Source organism: Pongo pygmaeus, chromosome 15 (assembly GCF_028885625.2).
Source record: "Pongo pygmaeus isolate AG05252 chromosome 15, NHGRI_mPonPyg2-v2.0_pri, whole genome shotgun sequence".
Taxonomy (NCBI): domain Eukaryota; kingdom Metazoa; phylum Chordata; class Mammalia; order Primates; family Hominidae; genus Pongo; species Pongo pygmaeus.
In genome coordinates, this window is record NC_072388.2 from 16452102 (window position 1) to 16469094 (window position 16993).

Sequence of the window (16993 nt, forward strand, 5' to 3'; positions counted from 1 at the left end):
AACTGCAGTGAGGCGAGCCTAGGTCCCACAGGCTCAAGCCTCCAGCTCGGGGTATGTGGCTCCCACTTCCTGTTCTCTAAGCTGAGCTCCCAGCTTCGATTCTGATTGGATGAGAGCAAATCTTAGGCCAACCAATCATAGCATGAAAATAAAGTCCAATCAGAATAGGACTAGAGGTTTCTCTCATCCAATCAGAATATCTAGTCCAGGAACCTCATTTGCATAACCTCATATATAAAGCATGCAGAGGGGGCCTCAGGCCATTCCAGGCTCTTGTGTGGCTGCCTGCGCGGCTGCTCCCAGCTACTCTGTGCCAGGCTTAGAGGACAAGGAGAAGGGGTAGTCACTTGCCACAGCTGGAAGCTGGAGCGTGTGGTACCACGGCTCGCCTCGCTGTGGTGGGTGCTGGCGACAGAGACGGCAGCTTGGCTGGAGTGGTAGGAGAGGGTAAATAGTTTTTGGGTAGATGGAGGGATAAAGAGAGTGGTTAGCGGCAAAGGGAAAAGAGGATGGCGAGCAGGAGAGTGGGGAAAAGATGGTTGAAAACGTTTTTGGGTATCTGGGGGGTAAAAAAGGGTGGCATGTAGGAGGAGGAAAGAGAGGGTGGTGGTGGGGGAGACGGGGACAAGTAGGAAGGAGAGAAGGTTTGCAAAAAGACAATGGGGAGAAACACGGTGAGGAGAACAGAAAGACAGTGGGGAAAGAAAAGATGTGTAAAAAGATCTTGGGTAGATGGAGGTGGAAAAGGGTGGCACGTCTGAGGAAGGAGGAGAGGGTGCAGAGAGGGAGGGGGAAGAGAGAGAAGGTGGTGAGCAGGAGGGAGAGAAGATTTTGTGAAAAGTCGGTGGGGACAAGATGGTGGCGAAATATTTTTTTCAGTAGATGGAGGAAAAAGAGGGTGGTGATCAGGAGAAGAAAAAAGGGTGGCGAGTAGGAGGAAGAAGAGGGTTTTTCAAAAAGGGTGGGAAGAAAAGACAGTGGGGAGAAAAAAAAACTGGGTTTTTCAAAAAGGGTGGGAAGAAAAGACTGGGGAGAAAAAACAGTGGGGGAGAAGTTTTTGGGTAGATGGAGGAGACAAAGGCTGGCAAGCGGGAGAGTGGAAGGAGGATTGGGAAAACGACGATGGAAAAATAGTTTTGGGGTAGATGGAAGGCGACAGGAAGGTGGCATGTAAGAGGAGGGCAGGAATGGGGAAAAGAGGGTGGTGAGCAGGAGCAGGAGAAGGCTTTGCGAAGAGATGGTGAGGGGGAAAGGCAGTGAGGAAGAAAGTTTTTGGGTAGATGGGGTAAAGAGGGTGGTGAGCAGGAGGGACAAAAGAGGGTGGCAAGCAGAGGGAGACAAGGTTTTGCCAAAAGACCATGAGGAAAAGACAGTGGGGAGAAAAAAGTTTTTCGGTACATGGAGGGGGAAAAGAGGGTGGCAAGTGGGAGAGGGGAAAAGAGGGTGGTAAGCGGGAGAAGGAAAAAGAGGAGGCGAGTGGGTGGGAGACAAGGTTTTGTGAAAAGATGGTGGGCAGAAGAGACAGATGGTGGGGAAAGGAAAGACAGATGGTGGGTAAAATGTGGGTAGATGCAGCGGGAAAAGAGGGTGGCAAGTGGGAGAAAAGAGGGTGGCGAGAGGGAGGAGGGAAAGAGTTGGGAAAAAGACGATGGGGAAAATAGTTTTGGGGTAGATGGAAGGCAAAAGGAGGATGGTAAGGATAGAGGAAAGAAGAGGGCGAGTGGGAAGGGGGAAGGCTTAGTTAAAAGACGGTAGGGAAATTTTTGGGGGTAGATGGAGGAAGAAAGAGGGTGGTGAGCAGGAGTGGGGAGAAGGCTTTGTGAAAAGACGGTGGGGAGATGTTTTTGCGTAGATGGAGAAGAGAAAGAGGGTGGCAAGGAGGAGTGGGGGAAACGATGGGGAAAACAGTTTTGGGGTAGATGGAGGTTGGAAAAGCGGGCGGTGAGCGGCAGGAATGGGCAGAAGGCTTTGGGAAAATATGAGGGAAAATTTTTGGGTAGATGGAGGAACAAAAGGGGAATGAAAGCAGAAGGGAGAAAAAGAGGGTGTCCAGTGAGGGGGGAAAAGTTTTTGGGTAGATGGATGGCGAAAAGGGTGGTAAGCAGGAGAGTAGAGAAGGCTTTGCGAAATGACAGTGGGGAAAAAGACTGGGAAAAGTGTTTTGGGGTAGATGGAGGAAGAAAAAGGGTGGCGAGAGGGAGAGGGCCAAAGGTGGTTGAGAAAAGAAGGTGGGGGACAAAGCTTTTGGGTAGATCTTTTTCTGAGTTTTAAATCAGATTATTTGTATTTTTGCTTTGAGTAGTTTGAGTTCTTTATATATTTTGTGTTATATTAACCCCTTGCCTGATGCATAGTTTGCAAATACTTTCTTCCATTCTCTGGATTGCTTCTTCATTCTATTGATTGCTTTCTCTACTTTGCAGAAGCGTTTAAGTTTAGTGCAATTGCATTTTGTCTGTTTTTGCCTTTTGTTGCTTGTGTTTTTAATGTGTATTTGAAAATCCCTTGTCCTAACCAATTTCACGATTGGTTAACTAACCAATAGTGGTTAGTTAACTAACCATAGCTAACATTTTCCTATGTTTTCTTCTCTAGTAGTTTCATAGTTTCATGTCCTACATTTAAATCTTTATTTTCAGTAGATGGTAAGATAACAGCCTAGATGTATTCTTGTACATGTGGGTGTTAGGTTTTCCTAGCACAGTTTATTGAAGAGATTGTCCTTCCCGAATGTGTGCTTTTGGTGCCTTTGTTAAAAGAGTTGACTGTAAAAGCTTGAATTTATTTTTGAGTTCTCTATTCTGTTTCATTTGTCTATGTCTGTCTGTCATTCGTCTATGTGTCTCTGTCTCTCTCTCTCTGTCTGTCCCCTACCTATTTTTTTTCTTTTGCCACTACCATGCTGTTTTGGTTACTAGATTTGTGGTATATTTTGAAATCAGGTAGTGTGATGCCTCCAGCTTTTTTCTTTTTATTCAAGATTCTTTTGTCTATCTGAGGTATTTTGCATTTCCATGTGAATTTTAGGATTTTTTTTTTTTTTTTTTGAGACGGAGTCTCGTTCTGTCGCCCAGGCTGGAGTGCACTGGCGTGATCTCGGCTCACCAAAAGCACTGCTTCCTGAGTTCAAGCGATTCTCCTGCCTCAGCCTCCTGAGTAGCTGGGATTACAGGCGTGCGCCACCATGCCTGGCTAATTTTTGTATATGTAGTAGAGACGGGGTTGCACCATGTTGTTCAGGCTGGTCTCTAATTCCTGACCTCGTGATCCAGGCGCTTTGGCCTCCCAAAGTGCTGGGATTACAAGCGTGAGCCACCGTGCCCGGCGGTTTTTTTTTTTCCTATATCTATGAAGAATCTCTTTCCTAATTTGACATGGATTCCATTGATTCTGTAGATCACATAGGGTGATACAGATATTTTAACGATATTCTTCTAGTGCTTGGACATGGGATATCTTTACATTTACTTGTGTCTGCTTTAATATCTTTCGTCTATGTTTTATAGTTTTAATTGTGGGATCTTTCGCCTTTTTGTTAAGCTTATCTCTAGGTATCTTTTTTGGGGGGCATTGGGTAACTATTGCAATGAAATAGCTTTCTTGATTTCTTTCTTAGGTGTTTCACTATTGGTGCATGGGTGTGCTACTCATTTTTATATATTGATATTGTATCTTGCAACTTTATGAAATTTATTATTTCTAGTAGGTTTTTTTGTGGAATCTTTAGGGTTCTGCATATGTATATGATTATGTCACCTGCAAACAGAGACAATTTGACTTCCTTTTATTTCCAATTTGGATGCCTTTTATTGCATTCTTCTATCTAATTCCTCTAGCTAGGACTTCTAGTACTGTGATGAATAAAAGTGGTAAAAGTAGCCACACTTGTTCCAGATCTTAGAAGAAGAGCTTTTAACTTTTCCCCATTGATTATGATGTTAGCTGTGGATTTGTCATATATGGACTTCATTGTGCTGAGATTAGTTCTACTGTTGAGGCCCTTTCATGCATTTTTCAGTTCATCAGTTGCATTTTTCAGCTTTGAGGTTTCTGTCACCTTTTTGAATTACTTCTATCTCTTTGTTAAATTTCTTTGATAAGTTTCTGAATTACTTCTCTGTATTTGAATTTCATCGAGTATCCTCAAAACAGCCGTTTTTACTTCCCTGTCTGGAGAGTCTAACATCTTTTTATTTTTATTTTTATGTTTTTTGTGAGATGGAGTCTTATTCCATCACCCAGCCTGGAGTACAGTGGCACAATCTTGGCTCACTGCAACCTCCGCCTCCCGCATTCAAGAAATTATCCTGTCTCAGCCTCCCAAATAGCTGGGACTACAGGCACCTGCCACCACACCCAGCTAATTTTTGTATTTTTAGTAAAGACGGGGTTTCACAATGTTGGTCAGGCTGGTTTCGAACTCTTGAACTCAGGTAATCCACCCACCTCAGCCTCCCAAAGTTCTGGGATTACAGGTGTGAGCCAACACACCCAGCCGAGTCTCACATCTTTAGCTCTGGTCACTGGTGACTCATTTATTTTTGGGTGAGGTCATATTTCCTTGAATGTTCTTAATGCTTTTGAGCATATGTTCATGTCTGGGAGTTGAATAAGTGTGTATTTATTCCAGTTTTTGCCGTCTGTTCTTGTTTGTGCTTGTCCTTTTTCAGTCTTCCAGAAATTCCAAGAAATTCAAGACTGTTGAGTTCCCCAAGCCTGTGGTCACTGCAGCTGTTACAGCACCAGAGGGCACCTTAAGCTCAGGTTCACTGTGACTTTTGCAGACTGAGGTCCCTGGTGGCCGTGACACACTTGGAGAAGATAAGGGAGGATTCCCTGGGTTCCCAGGCAAAGTTCTTCATTCACGTCCCTCTTCTTCCCCTTGCAATGAATCTGGGCACCAAGCTTTGTGGATCTGGGAGAAGTGTGATTTGGGCACTCTCATGGCCACTGCAGCTGGCGCAGCACACCTGAAGCCCACAGCCTCCCAGACCAGAGCAGCACTGGGACTTGTCTGAGTCCTGTGGCCACTATTTTGCCTGACTGCTGCTGACTTATTTAGGTTTCTAAGCCAGGTTAGTCTGCTGGTGATGAAGCTGGCCTGGGTTTGGGTCCATCCCGCCAGGGTGGCAGAATTCCTTCTCCCTGCAGGGGGCTCTGTAGGTGTCTGGGAGCTCCTGCCTGGAATCAGGGCCACAGTGTTCTGCCTGATGCATCCACTGTGTCCACTGTGGTAGGGCTGATACTGGGTTCTCCTCTTTCTTGCATAGGGAAGGAATTCTCTCTGCACTGCACTGCCTGGAGTTGGGATTGGGGTAACACAGGCAGCCCTGTGGCCACCGCAGCTGATGTCACATAGGAAGCCCACAGCCTCCCAGACCAGCACATCGTTGGTGGTTGGAGCTCACCCAAGGACCAAAGTGACTCTGGCCTGCCTGCCACTGACATTTACTTGGGGCCTGAGGCCACTTGAATCAGCTAGTGATGAAGCAAGTCAGGACTCAGGTTTGTCCCACCGGGTTAGTGGATTGCCTTTTAGACTAGGTCATGTCTAAATGCTCTATGGGCACTGGCCTGGAATCAAAGGCCATGGGGTTCTGCCCAGTGCTGTCCTTTACTATAACAGAGCTGGCACTGGGCTCCAAGGTAAAGTCCCATGGACCCTTCCTTGTCCCTCCTGCAAGAGGTGGACACATTCTCCGCACTGCACTGCCTGGGGTTGAGGGAGGGGCAGTGAAGGCACTGAAAGACTGTCTTTTCCCCTTCTTTAATGTGTCTTCTCTTGTTTTTAAGCTGAAACCAGGTTCTGTGATCTGTCCCCTGCGTTCTTTAGCTCTTGTGAAGGTATTATCTTGCTTGGATTGTTGGACGGTGGTTCAGTTTAATGTTCCCGCAGAGACACAATCACAGAGATTCTATCCTCCATCTCGCTCCACCTCTTCTCATTTATTTAGTTCTTCTTCAATTTATTTCAATAATATTTTGGAGGTTTCAGAGTATGAGTTTTGAACTGCTCTTGTTAATTTCTAAATTTATTACTTGTTTTGTTGCTATTATAAATGGGATTGTTTCTTTAATATCATTTTAAGGCAGTTCATTGACAGTATATAGAAATAAAATTAATTTTTAGTATTGCATCTATATCTGGAAACCATGCCAAATTTATTATTTTGAATACTATTTTACAAATTTATTAGAATTATGTATATATAAGAGATCATGCCATCTGTAAATATAAATAATTTTATTATTTTCTTTTCAATCAGGATGTTTTTAATTTTCTATTCTTTACTAACTACACCTCACTAGAATCCGTAGTATAACGTTGAGTAGAATTTGCAAGAGTGGACATTCTTGTAACTAATCCTACCAGGAAAGGATTCACCCTTTCATTGCAGAGTGTAATGATAGCTGTGGGTTTCATAGATAACTACCACTAGTTTCAGGAAGTTATCTTACTGTCCATAACTGGAGTGTTTTCATGATGAAAATGTGTAATATTTTCTCAAATGCTTTGTCTATTGAGATGCTCATATATTTTGGTCTTTTATTCTATTAATATGGTGTTTGCATTCATTGATTTTTCAAATATTAAATCAATGGTGCATTCCTGGGGTCAATCACATCTGCACACAGTGCATAATCTGTTTTATATGTTGCTGGATTCAGCTTGGCAGTATTTTGTTGAGGATTTTTGATTTTATAAAACAATTAAAGATACTGGTCTATATTGTTTTGTGATTCAGTTTTGGGGACAGTAATCCTGTTTGTAAAATGAATTGGGAAGTGTTCTCTCCCCTTTTATTTTCTGTAAGAGTTGGTGAACAATTGATATTAATTTCTCAGAGTGTTTGATTCACCTGGGAAGCTAGGTGAGATGAGATTTTTATTGTAAGGTTTTAAAATGACAACCCCATGTTTTAACCTTCCATAGATCTATTTATATTTTTTATTTCTCCTTTAGACTATTTTAGTTTCTGTCGTTCTAGGACTTTATTCTATCTAGGCTATCTTACTTTTTTGGCATAAGATTTACATTGCTTTCTCTTTTAATCATATTTATTTTGGAATACTGGCAGTGATGTGTTCTCTTTTATTACCAATTTTAGTAATTTGAGTCTCTTCTGTTTTTTTCTTGCTTGGCCTAAGTAAATATTTGCCAATTTTTTTTATCTTTCCAAACATTTAATTTTGGTTTGTTGATTTTCTCTGTTTCGTATTCCCTATCTTTCTGTTATCCTAACTCTATTTTCCCCTCTTCTTTTTTTTTTCTTTTTTCTTTTCTTTTTTTTTTTTGAGACAGAATCTGGCTCTGTCACCAGGCTGGAGTGTAGTGGCGCGATCTTGGCTCACTGCGACCTCCGACTCCCTGGTTCAAGCGATTCTTCTGCCTCAGTCTCCCTAGTAACTGGGATTACAAGCGCATGCCACCAGGCCTAGATAATTTTTGTATTTTTAGTAGAGACAGGGTTTCACCGTGTTGACAAGGCTGGTCTCAAACTCCCGACCTCAGGCAATCCGCCGGCCTTGGCCTCCCAAAGTGGTGGAATTACAGGCATGAGCCACCCTGCCTGGCCAGCTTAATTCTAAAGAAATGTTTGTCTTTAGGAACATTGTATTTGGTCAACTAAAATTTAAGATTCTGGAGCTTCAGCTGTTCTCTTATATGAAAATAAAAGCATGAATTGGGAAATAATGAGTTCCCCAATTTTTTTGGGGGGGAACAAAACAACTATCCATGTACATACAGTTTTTGGTTCCCCAGATCATTGAGCCAACTTGGCCAAAATAAGTAACCCCTCATTCCTTATCTCAAGAAGGTGGTCTTGCCTCGCTTGGAGAAGTTAAAATGAATTCACTGGATGTAGTTACTTTTAAGCATATCAGTTTACTTCATGTCCCATTTTCAACCAGTTACTGTACCTGGAATAATTAATAGAATCAAATTCTGTCACGCACAGGTAAATAAGTAAATTCTGTCATTTAATATCTAAATTATGTGTATATATATTTACATATGTATATTTTACTTGTAATTCAATGAAGATAAGGCTTTGTATGTATGCTCTGTGTAAAATATGCTGTCTATATTCTCATGATAGTAAAGAATAGATTGAGTAATGGAATGTATTTGAATTTTACATATATCTTTCATTTAGTAGCAGAAATAAAATCTTAGCACTTGATTTAGTAAATTCCTCCATTTAAAATAAGATGTTACTTTAGCAGAAACAAAATTTATCTTAATGGGATGATAATTCACTAGTTTACCTCTGATGAGCATCAGCTAGTATTTAATGCATTGTGAAATTACACAGCATCAAAATAAAATATAATACAGTCAGTTAAAACACAAAAATTATCTTATTTAGACATAAGAAGTTAGGTTATAAAATCAAGGTATTTTTGGTGTTTGTTTTGTTTTTAGGATATTAGCATATACTACCAAACATGAACCATAGTAAAAGCTGTTCAGTAACATTTATCATTCCATTTTCAAATAACCTGAGTTTGTGTGTCAGGCTGAAAAGCTTTTAGATGAATGGTTTATGTTTCTGTATGTATCCAAATATTTGTATATCATGTAGACAGCCCAAGAAAATATGCACATATGTCAGCTATTGCATAGAATGGTAAAGAATACATTCTTAAAAGAAAGAAGAGAGTAAGACATATTCACTTAATGTTCCAAATAAGTCTCTAGTATCTCAAATGTACTATTTACCCATTACTTTCAAACATTATATCAGGGCCAGGCACTGTGGCTCATGCCTGTAATCTCAGCACTTTGGGAAATTGACGTGGGTGGATTACTTGAGGCCAGGAGTTCCAGGCCAGCCTGGCCAACATGGCAAACACCTGTCTTGACTAAAAAAACAAACAAACAAACAAAAAAAAAAAACTAGGCATGGTGGCACACCCCTGTAATACCAGTTATACTTGGGATGTTGAGGCACCAGAATCATTTGAACCTGGGAGGCAGGAGTTGCAGTGAGCTGAGATCATGCTACTGACTCCAGCCTGGGCAACAGAGCAATACTCTGTCTCAAAAAAACAAAACCAAAAACATTATAACAAGGTATGTGATTAATCTGAATTCAAAACATTTTAACATAAACTAAATTAAGATTATACAAAATTTTGCTTGTTATCTATTTGTTTTGAATTTACCAATTCAAATCTTGCTGAGAATATTTGCACTGTAAATATTTTTGTGATTATTGGTTATATTCAAATTCGCTCTCATTTTCAAAGCAACGTGTATGAACTTATTATTAAAATTGTACATAGCTTGAAATAATATGTTGAATATAATTGTCTTGGGATACATTTATATATAATAATTAAAAGCACATTACAACACTTGTACCTGATCTTAATATTACTTAACCTTAGAAATATAGAATAAATGATAGGAATAATATGGGAGACAAAAGACTGTGTGAAAAGCCACGTATTGTATATCTCTATTGTTTTTATTAAACTTTTTTTCCCACTGCACTTACAAATAAATTTGTCATGGACCATGGTAATTTTTATTGTAATCTTACTGTAGGTACATTCTGTTAGCAGGTTAAATAAAATACATGATCAAAGTCAAAAATATATGCAAGGAAAATATAGAAAATTTAAGTTATAAAAAGCTACTGCTGGTCGCCTGTGGCCGGCAGGCTGGCAACCCTAACACAGGCAGGGCTGTGAGTGCAGTCGCCCAGGTCTGCAGCAGCAGCAGGCCGAGGCCAGTGGAGATGACCCCGATGAGCCCACTTCAGGTCGGGGCTGAGTGTGGGTGCATGGTTCCCGGCAGCGTGTGACCCAGTCCTGGCCAGCCGCCACCCTCTGCATGTGTAATTTTCCGTGGGCCCCAGGGCCGCCAAGAGGCCTTCTGCCTGGGGCAGTATCAAGGCCGCAGAGCTTTCCTCCAAAGCCACACCTCGACTGGAAGGGGCGAGTTCGAGGACCCTGTGAGTGGTAGCCATGGGCAGATGCAGAGCTGCCATTCTCACTTTGCAGTGCCTGTAGGACTTAGAGGGCCTGGAGCCTCGGTTCCCTGAACAGCACCCAGATCACCCTGTATCGGGGAACACAGTTCATTCCCCCCTTCCCTAACTCTGGAGTAAAATCTTGAGGCTGTCATCTGGGGAAGCCACCTTGTCCGTTCGGCCATGAAGACAGAAACTGTGCCATCGCTCCAGGAGACTCCAGCTAGATCCAGCTGTCACCTCAATAACCTGTTGAGTAGGCGGAAGGTGATGGCTGTGGGGGTCTTGTTTGCTGGCTCCTGGTCATACACCTTCTGGTCAGCGTGTGGCTGCTGTGCCTTCTATCTGCATTGCTAGTGGTGCTGGGAGGATGGCTGGGCTCTGGTGTCTCTGGAGTGGCTTCAAGTCCACTGCTCCTGGAAGGCTTCATCCTATTGGCCACCTGTCCTCTATGCTCTGAGGCAGAAAGACAGCTGGAACAGAAGATCAACCGCACCATCCAGATGTGATTATTTGAGATTTTGTATTATCCTGGTACCGTTCTGTGAGCCAGGAGCCAGCCTTTGCGGAGGAAATGGAGGCAGCCATGAAAGAGTTGGTCCAAGAGCTTCAGAGGAGGATGAGCATGATGGAACATCATGCTCTTGCCCAGAGTGTTCTGACTCTGTCGTTTTTCACCTGCAGAGCTGCATTCAGGCAAAGGAGGCCACTACAAGGAAGACTGGTCCAGTTGAGCCTTCCCACCTCTGGGAGGCTTACTGCCGGGCTACTGCCCCACACCCTACTGTGCACAGCCCCAATGCTGAAGTCACCTACACACGTGGTATTGTGAATTTGCTGCTTCAAGGGCTGGTGCTCAAGTCCCACTTGGAGACTCATACTGGATGCCATGTAGTGGTTGAACTCATCATATGCAGTGTAGTCTTACCACTGATCAGCTGGCTGTCAGATCCTGACTGGATCCACCTTGTACTCATCGGTATCTTTTCCAAGGCCAGAGATCCAGCACCCTGCCCAGCCAGTGCCCCTGAACAGACCTCAGTGCCCACATCTCTGCCACTGATTGCTGAGGTACAGCAGCTTCCAGAAGGGAGAGCTCCTTCTCCAGTAGCTTTTTTATTATTGATTCTATTTCACAGCTTGATGTTGGTCTAATCAGGGTTTGAATCTCTTCCAGGGATTCAATCTTGGGAGATTGTGTGTTTCCATGAATTTATCCATTTCTTCTAGATTTTCTAATTTGTGTGCATAGAGGTGCTTATAGTATTCTTTGAGTATCTTTTGTATTTCTGTGGGATCAGTTGCAACATCATTTTTGTTATTTCTGCTTGTACTCATTTAGGTCTTCTGCTTTTTTTCTATGTTAATCTAGTTAGCAATCTACCAGTTTTGTTTATTTTTATTTTGAAGGACCAATTATTGGTTTTATTTACCTTTTGTATGTATTTTTGCATCTCAATTTCATCAAGTTTCTCTCTATTTGTAGTTATATCTGTTATTCTGCTAGCTTTGAGCTTTGTTTTTTTTTTCTAGTTCCTTTACGTACAAAGTTGGATTATTAAATTCAGATTTTTCTAACTTCTTGATGAAGGTATTTAGTGCTATAATCTTTCCTCTTATTATTTTATTGACTTATTTATATAAAAAATATTTATTTCCTGCTTTAGCTTCGTTTCAGAGATTTTGGTTAGTTGTGTCCCTGTTTTAATTTCAAATAATTTTTTTGATTTTTGCCTAATTTCAGTGTGCACCCATGAGTTATTCAGGAGCAAGTTGTTTACTTTCCATGAATTTGTGTACTTTCGAGAGACCTTCTTGATGTTTATTTCTAATTTTATTGCACTGTGGTTCAAGAATATGCCTGGGATGATTTCAGTGTTTTTGAATGTTTTGAGATTTGCTTTCTGAGCAAGCATGTGGTTGATGTTACAATGTGTTCCATGTGCAGATGAGAATGAATATTCTATGGTTGTTGGGTGGAGTGTTCTATAGATGTTTATTAGGTCCAATTAGTCAAGTGTCAAATTTAAGTCCAGAATTTCTTTGTTAGTGTTCTGCCTTAATGATCTATCTAATACCATCAGTGGAGCATTGAAGTCTCCGAGTATTATTGTATGATTGTCTTAAGTCTTTTGGTAGACCAAGAAAAACTTGTTTTATGAGTCTGGGTGCTCCAATATTCAGTGTGTGTACACTTAAATATTCAGTGTGTGTACACTTAGCATAAAGTCTTCTTGTTGAATTGAACCCTTTATCATTATGTAATGCCCTTCTTTGTCCTTGGTAATTGTTGCTGGCTTGTTTCATATGCTATAAGAATAGTGACCCCTACTATTTTTTTTTTTGTTTACATGACAAATCTTTCTGCATCCCTTTACTTTGACCCTGTGGGTTTCATTACATATGAGATTAGTCTCTTCAAGACAGCAGACAGTGGTGTCTTGCCTTTTTATCCAACTTACCACTCTATGCCTTTTAAGTAGGGCATTTAGATAACTTACATTTAAGATTAATATTGATATGTCAGATTTTGATCCTGTCATCATGTTGTTAGCTGGATGTTTTATAGACTTGACTGTGTAGTGCTTTATAGTGTCTATGGGCTATGTGCTTAAGTGTGTTTTTGTGGCAGCAGATGTTGGTCTTTTGTTCACGTGTTTAGAACTCCCTTAAGGACCTGTTGTAAGGCTAGCTAAGTTGAAATGTATTACCTTAGCATTTTATTTTCTGAGAAGGATTTTATTTTTCCTTCACTTACGAAGCTAAGTTTGGGTGGGATATGAAATTCTTGGTTGGAATTTATTTTCTTTAAGAATATTAAAAATAGGCCCCCAATTTTTTCTGGCTTATAAAGTTTCTGCTGAAAGGTCTGCTGCTAGCCTGATGGGGTTCCCTTCATACATAACCTGACCTTTCTTCCTAGATCCCTTTTCTTTTGCATTAACTGTGGTGAATCTGAAGATTATGTGCCTTGTACATCTTGTACAATAACTAGCCAGGGTTCTCTGTATTTCTTGGATTTGTATATCATCCTCTCTAGTAAGATTAGGAAGATTTTCATGGACTATATATTCGAATTTATTTTCCAAGTTGTTTATTCTCTGTCCTTCTCTCTCAGTAATGGTAATGAGTTGTAGATTTGGTCTCTTTATGTAATCTTTCTGAGAAGTTTTGTTCGCTTTTAAAATTGTTTTTTCTTTATTTTTGTCTCACAGTGTTAATTCAAAGAACCAGTCTTTGAGCTCAGAGATATTTTCCTTAGCTTGGTCTATTTTGCTGTTAATACTTCCAACTGTATTATGAAGTTCTTCTAGTGAATTTTTAACTCTAGAGTTTCACATTGGTTCTTTCTTAAAGTGGTTATTTTGTCTTCCAGCTCTTCTCTCATTTTACTGGATTCCATAGATTGGATTTCAAATTTGTCCTAAATCTCAATGAGCTTCCATGACATCCAGATCCTGAATTCTATGTCTGTCATTTCAGTAATTTCTTATGGGTTAGGAATCATTGCTGGGAAACACACAATCTAACCTTGAGTGACCTTGAATATAAATGAGTTAAATGCTTCAATTAAAAGGCATAGAGTGGCAAGTCGGATAAAGAAGCAAGACCCAACTGTATTCTCTCTACAAAAGACCCATCTCACATGCAATGACATCCAGGGGCTCAAAATAAAGGGATGGAGAAAAAATAGACCAAACAAAAAGAAAATGGAAAAAAGCAAATGGTCTGATTCTAATTTCAGACAAAATAGACTATAAACCAATAACAATCGAAAAAGACAAAGAAGGGTATTACATGAAGGTAAAGGGTTAAACTCAACAAGAATACCTGACAATCCTAAGAATATATACGTCCAACACAGAAGTACCCAGACTTATAAAGGAAGTTCTTAGAGACCTTTGAAGAGACTTTAATAACCACACAATACTACTAGGAGACTTCAACACCCCACCGACAGTATTAGAGCATTGAGACAGAGAATGAACAAAGAGATTCAGGACGGAGCTCAACATTTGACAAAATGGTCCTAACAGACGTCTACAGTACTCGCCACCCAAAAACATTAGAATATACATTCTTCTCATCTGCACATGGCACATACTCTAAAATCAACCACACTATCAATCATAAAACAATTTTCAGCAAATTCAAAAAATCCAAAATCATACAAACCACACTTTCTCAGACTACAATGCAATAAACATTGAAATCAATACAATAAAATACATCAAAAGCATACGTGAAAATTAACCAACCTTCTCCTGAATGAATTTTGGGTAAACAACGAAATTCAGGCAGAAGTCAAGAAATTCTTTGAAACTAATGAGAACAAACATACTACATATCAAAATCCCTGGGGCACAGATAAAGCAGTATTAAGAGGAAAGTTTATATCACTTAAAAAAACTACATCAAAGATTGGAAAGATTTCAAATTAACATCCTAACATCACACCGAGAGGAACTAGAGAAACAAGAGCAAATCAGTCCCAAGGCTAGCAAGAGAAAGGAAATAACTGAAATCAGAGCCGAACTGAAAGAAATTGAGATGCAAAAACCCATACGAAAGATTAACAAATCCAGGTTTTGTTTCTTCAGAATAACACATCAGATTGACAGAGCACTAGCTAGACTAATAAAGCAAAAAAGAGAAGAGATAAAAATAAACACAGTCAGAAATGACAAAGGGAACATTACCACCAACCCCAAAGAAATATTTTTTAAAAACCCTCAGAGATTACTATGAACAACTCTATGCACACAAACTAGAAGAAATTAATTAATTATTGGAAACATACAATCTCCTAAGATTGAACTAGGAAAAATTTGAAACCCTGAACAGACTAGTAACAAGTTCCAAGATTGTGTTAGTAATAAAAAGCCTACCAACCAGAAAAAGCCCAGGATCACAGGAATTCACAGCTGAGTTCTACCAGATGCATAAAGAAGAGAGCTAGTACCTTTCCTCTGAAACTATTCTGAAAATTTGAGGAGGAAGGACTCCTCCCTAATTTATTCTATGAGGCCAACATCATTCTGATACCAAAACCTGGCAGAGATAAAACAAAAAAAGAAAACTAGCAAAAGAAAAAGAAAATACTAGCAAACTGAATCTAGCAGCATATTAAAACTCTAATCCACCACAATCAAGTAGGCTTTATCCCTGGAACACAAGGTTGGCTCAACATATGCAAATTAGTAAATGTGATTCACCACATCAGCAGAACTAAAAACAAAAACCGTCTAATCTTCAAAAAGGCTGACAAAAACAAGCAATGGGAAAAGCACTCCCTGTTCAATAAATGGTGCTGAGATAACTAGATAGCCATATGCAAAAAATGGAAACTGAACCCCTCCCTTATACCATATATGAAAATCAATCCAACATGGATTAAAGACTTAAATGTGAAACCCAAAACTATAAAAACCCTGGAAGATAACCTAGGAAATTCCATTCTCAGCATAACCCCTGACAAAGATTTCATGACAAAGATGACAAAAGCAAAAATTAATAAATGTGACCTAATTAACCTAAAAAGCTTCTGCACAGCAAAATAAACTATCAAGAGAGTAAACAGATAACCTATAGAATAGGATAAAATATTTGCAAAGGCAGGCCTGTAGTCCCAGCTACTCGGGACGCTGAGGCAGGAGAATTGCTTGAACCCAGGAGGCCACGGTTGCAGTGAGCCGAGGCCACACCACTGCCCTCCAGCCTGGTGACAGAGCGAGGCTCCATCAAAAAAAAAAAAAAAAAAAAAAAGTAGTCAAGGCTGGGCGCAGTAGCTCACGCCTGTAATCCCAGCACTTTGGGAAGCCAAGGCGGGTGGATCACCTGAGGTCAGGAGTTCGAGACCAGCTTGGCCAACATGGCAAAACCCCGTCTCTACTAAAAACACAAAAATTAGCCAGGCATGGTGGCAGGTGCCTGTAACCCCAGCTACTGGGGAGGCTGAAGCAGGCAAATCTCTTGAACCTAGGAGGTGGTTGCAGTGAGCCGAGATCACACCACTGCACTCCAGCCTGGGTGACAAGAGTGAAACTCCATCTCAAAAAAAAAAAAATAAAATAAGACATACACTTGGCCAAGAAGCATATGAAAAAAATGCTGAACATCACTAATCATTAGAGAAATGCACATCAAAACCACAATGAGATACCATCTCACACCAGTCAGATGGGCTAGTATTAAAAAGTCAAAAAATAATAGATCTTGCTGGCGAGGTTGCAGAGAAAAGGGAATGCTTATGCATTGCTTGCGGGAATATAAATGGTTCAACAATTACGGAAAGCAGTGTGGCGATTTCACACAGTACTTAAAACCAAAGTAGCATTCAACCCAGCAATCCCATTATTGGGTATATACCCAAAGAAATATAAATCATTCTACCATAAAAACACATGCACAAGTATGTTCATCATAGCAATATTCACAATAGCAACGTCATGGCATCAACCTAGATGCCCATCGATGGTGAACTTGATAAAGAAAATGTGGTACAAATATACTAGGGAATACTATGCAGTCATAAAAAAGAATGAGATCATATCCTTTGCAGCAACATGCATGGAGCTGGAGGCTATTTTCCTGAGTGAACTAACATAGGAACAAAAAACTAAATACTACATGTTCTTACTTATAAATTGGAGAAAACGTTGAATACACATGAACACAAAGAAGGGAACAACACATACTTGGGCATAGTTGAGATTGGATGGTGGGAAAAGGGTGAGGATCAGAAAACTGCCTATCAGGTACTATGCTTGTTACCTGGGTGATAAATCTGTTCACCAAACCCCAATGACAAGCAATTTACCGATATAACAAATCTGCACATGTATAACTGAACCTAAAAGTTAAAAAAAAAAAAATTAAAAAAGTAAATGTTATCCCAAAACAAGCAAACAAATAAGGAAATCAAATAAAAAAATATCATTGTTTGGGGTCTAGTGGACTCACTTGGAGGTAAGGGGAAACTGGCTTTTTGAATTGTCAGAGTTCTTGCA

General features: G+C 40.3%; 1 long non-coding RNA gene across 1 annotated transcript in view; it reads left to right on the plus strand.

Moving 5' to 3' along the window:
* Positions 1-262: 262 nt before the first annotated feature.
* LOC129012671 (uncharacterized) overlaps positions 263-16993 on the plus strand; it is a 35572-nt gene continuing 18841 nt past the window's right edge. Inside the window, exon 1 of the long non-coding RNA XR_008493671.2 lies at positions 263-437. This is a non-coding gene — a long non-coding RNA (uncharacterized LOC129012671). The remainder of the gene's footprint in view (positions 438-16993) is intronic.